This window comes from Magnolia sinica, chromosome 19, assembly GCF_029962835.1.
Source record: "Magnolia sinica isolate HGM2019 chromosome 19, MsV1, whole genome shotgun sequence".
NCBI lineage: Eukaryota > Viridiplantae > Streptophyta > Magnoliopsida > Magnoliales > Magnoliaceae > Magnolia > Magnolia sinica.
Window position 1 is genome coordinate 32,963,312 of NC_080591.1, and position 4,386 is coordinate 32,967,697.

The window sequence follows — 4,386 nt, forward strand, 5'->3', positions numbered from 1 at the left end:
TAATTGTGCATAAGTCTTTTAGAAATTTAGAATATGAAGGAATTTGTTTCACAACATCCAGAAGAGGGATGTTGACCTTCACTTGTTTTAACACCTCTAAAATATCTTGTGAGTTGGTTAGAGCTTTTGGTGCAATCAACCACTGGGGGAATGGAGCAATCGGCTTGCTTTGAGGTTCCGGTTCTAACCCATGTGAGGTAATGATAGGTCTATTATTCATGTTTTCTTCTGGGTCCTTAGACTTTTTAGCCCTTACCGAAATAGATTTGTCAATTTCTTTCCACTCCTAAGAGTAGTGATAGACTTAGCTTGCTCCATTTGATTTGAAGAGCTTAGGTCACTAATTTCACATTGTGGTTTTAGATTGGGGAGAGGTTGGGCTCGAAGCATCCTTTTCTCCCCACTCGCTAAGTGTGCCTCAATCCTTTGAAAGAATTTGTTAAGGTCTTTGAAAGCCTATAATGTGTTTTAAAACCAGATCCTCCTAAGGCTTCTTTTGATTTAAAAGTTGAGATAGAGCCCCTTGGGGGTTAGTTGTTTGTCCATTCCTCTGACTGAAATTGGGATGGTCCTCCAGGTGGGATTGTATGTATTTGAGGTGGGTCCACAGAAAGGTCTTTGGTAATTGTTCATAGCATTCGATTACTCATTCAATACCTCTTAAAAGGCAGGTATGGTTGGACAATTTTCAGTTGTATGTATGTTGCAAGCACAGATACCGCAAACAACTTCCTTAGCCTTATCCTTCTTAAGTTTTATGGCCCCTATTTTCCTTGTGAGGTTAGCCACTTTAGCATTTATATTATCTTCATCTTTCAAAATATATATTTTTCCCCTCTCCTTTGATTGAGTAGGCTTAGAAGTGGTGTTAGGTCTTTGGGAGATGTCCCATGATTGTACATTTTTAACAAGTTTGTCAAAGTAATCCTACACATCATCAACACCTTTGTTCATGAATTTCCTATTGCACATTGTCTCAACCAATTAGCACATGGAAGATGATAGTCCATCGTAGAAGAAATTTATTATGCGCCACATTTCGAAGCCATGTTGTGGGCATGAATTGACAAGATCCTTGAACTGATTCCAACATTGGAAGAATGTCTCATCTTCCTTTTGGGTGAAGTTCATGATCGACTTTCTGATGGTGTTCGTCTTATGGTATGGAAAGAATTTCTTTATGATCTCCCTTGTCATGTCATTCCATCTGCCAATGGATCATGGACGTAGTGAATGCAACCACGTCTTAGCTTTTTCTTTTAAGGAGAAGGGAAAGAGTTTCAGCTTGATCGTGTCCTCAGACACATTAGGAAAGTATAAAGTGGCTATTATCTCATCAAACTCTTTCATGTGTAGATATGGATTTTTAGATTCAAGTCCATTGAACTTTGGAAGGGGTTAGATCACCCCTGGCTTAATATACATATTTCCTGTATTTTTAAAAAAAATCATATAGGAAGGTGTACTCACCCCCGCCGGTTGTAAGAAATCTCATAAAGTACGAGGCGGGGGGTGCATTGTGCACCTCATTCTCATCCTGAATTTCCTCAACTGGGGGTTGAGGTTGATTTATAGGTTAATTTGCAGCCATCACTTCTATTGACTCTGACGCTAGTGACCGCGTCGTCGCCGCGGTTCCGATGCCGCGACTCACGTGCCGATCCGATACTTTAGCTAGGAGATGTGGGCTAACGTTCGGTGGGAGGAAAATGCTGTGCATGCGAATTCTAAGAAATCTTTACGATATGTCATATCAATCAATCAATCCCATCATGACAAGTACATGTCAAGTACACATCACCTTTCACCCATTCCCAAGCAACCCCCAAAGTCAAAAAGTCTCTTACACACCCATGCCTTTCTTACACCAAGCAACCACAAAAGTCAAAAAGCTCTTACACACATCACCCACCACATCCATCATCCATCACCCATCTTTCACTCTCTCTCTTTACAACCCTCTCTCTCATTTTCATTTCTCAAACTCTCTTTTCCAAGCAACTAAGATACCATACGTCCAAGGCCTTTCTAAACTCCAAGAGAACTTTATGTGTGGCCCACTTCCTACCCTCTCATCTCCCATCTCAACCATCCAAACTCCATCTCCTCTGTTGGAATCAAAGCTAAGGAGCTAAGGAAGCCAAGGGAGTAAGAAGATCAAGCGGTGGGTGCTTTGATATGGTAGTTTTAATTTTTTTTTATTTGGTCCAAGTGAGGCCAACCAATCAATAGTTTGAATCTCACTTTGGACCCTAAGATGTGGCCGATCCATCCTCACTGATGTCTCTCTCTCTCTCTCTCTTATGTATGATGGCTTGTGGCCCACCTTGATGTATGATATCATCCACCCGGTCCACCCATCTAAAACGGTGTGGCCCGCCTTGATCATGCCCTTTTAAATTAGTGCCATCCATCTGTTTTATGTAGGTCATCCGGTGGGCTTAGATGATAAGAAACACAAATATTAGACCCATCCAAATCAATTGGGCCACGTCTGTGTGGGACCCACCTTGATTTTTTAATTAGAACATTGTCCGTCCAACGTCCCTGGACGCTAGACATGTTGACTGTGGTAAGAACCGATAGTGCTGTGCACTCACAACAGCATTGCCTTTTTGGGCTTTTAGGTGTGTCACATGTACCGGCTCCACCTTGATGTATACATCAAATCCACGCCGTCCATCCTATTCCTTGGCTCATTTTAGGCATTGAGCCGAAAAATGAGGTCAATCCGATAATCAGGCGAGCCATACCATAGAAAACAGTGCTTTCTTACCATATAAGGACGTTGAGACCCACCCTGTTATTTCTATACACCAAAACGCCCAAATATTAGGCTTGTTGGGTGTGTTTTGGGCCCTAGAATCCATTGGATGGAGTGGATTCTCAAGATGTGGGCCTCACATGTGAAATACTGCGGGCAAACACAATAGCCGACGCTGCTGCTGTCAGAAGTGCAGGCAGAGCCTGCTGCATACGACCGGCGGGCAGACGGGTAGCAGCCCACGGGCCCAGCCGTGGGCCCCACCATGATGTATTTTCGAGATCCACACCATGCATCTGGTGGGCCCTCCGAAAATCAGCCTCATCCGAAGCTCAGGTGGCCCACACGAGAGGAAACAGTGGGATTGAGTGGCTGCCATTGAAAACCTTTTGGGTCCTCACTCTCAGTAGATTTAGATGGAAAATAAACATTACGGTGGGCCCCATGTGGGGCTACGCCTGACGTGTGTGCTGTCCAGGCCGTCCAGGGCTTGGACGATCAGGATACAAAGAAGGGTGATCTGACGCTGGTGTACTAGCCAGCTTTCAAAAAAAAATGTATAGTGTATATATATATATATATATATATATATATATATATATATATATATATATATATATATATATATATATATATATATATATATATATATTATATATTGTATATATCACTGTCCAGGCCGTCTAGGGCCTGGACGTGGATTATGTTATATTATATATAGTATATACTATATTATATATATTATATATTATATTATATAATACATACATGGTGGTGGGGCCTATGTGGGACCCACCTCTACCTTCCTAGTGCAGCTACAACATGTGTAACAACTATATAGCTGCCCCTTTTGACGGCAGCAAGCCCACAGGCCCCACATTGATGTATGTATTTTACACCATTCATTGTTTGAACGGTGGGGCCCATCATGATGCACACGTTGTATCCATACCATCCAAACATTTTGAGATACCATTTTATGGCATGAGCTAAGGAATGAGTCAGATCTATAGATCAAGTGGACCCCACCATTTAAATAGTGGACCGTGACATCCACCCTTCAACTTCTAAGGGCAACAGTAGTTTCCAATTTAAGTTGATATTTATTTTCATTTCATCTATCTCTATGGTAACTTGTGAATGGGACGGATCTCAAAAATATGTGAGGATGGGCCTGATTTGATATACATAAGGCCCATGTTATGTGGCTCATTTATTGTATATAAGGCCCATGGGTCAAGGCCCAATTGGATGTACACAAATCCATTACAATGTGTGACTCTACCATGGTTTGTGTAATGATGTTTATGATGGTTGTGTCTTGGGAGCAATGTTGGTTTGACGTCCACATTGTAAGAATAATGTTGGTTAAATGTCTGCATTATAATTCTCCCTATGGCCCATTGTTAGGCCCATACTTGTAGGCCGTCTAGGCTCATCTTCGTTATGAACAGTGTCCATCACCATATAACATATTTAGTATAGTTCCATGATTCATGATCATATGCATCATATGTATGCTTGATATGAGAAGTGACTGATCATAGCATATGCCTTTGGGTAAATTATTTAGGGGCTCCCGGATAGGCGGTGTTGCCTTACATGAGCGCACGATACGCATA

General features: G+C 41.8%; 1 non-coding gene across 1 annotated transcript; it reads left to right on the forward strand.

Annotated features, from left to right (window-relative positions):
• Positions 1-1,042: 1,042 nt before the first annotated feature.
• LOC131235884 (small nucleolar RNA R71) lies at positions 1,043-1,149 on the forward strand. The gene has a single exon (XR_009166401.1). It is a non-coding gene; the product is annotated as a small nucleolar RNA R71 (small nucleolar RNA).
• The last annotated feature ends 3,237 nt before the right edge of the window (positions 1,150-4,386 follow it).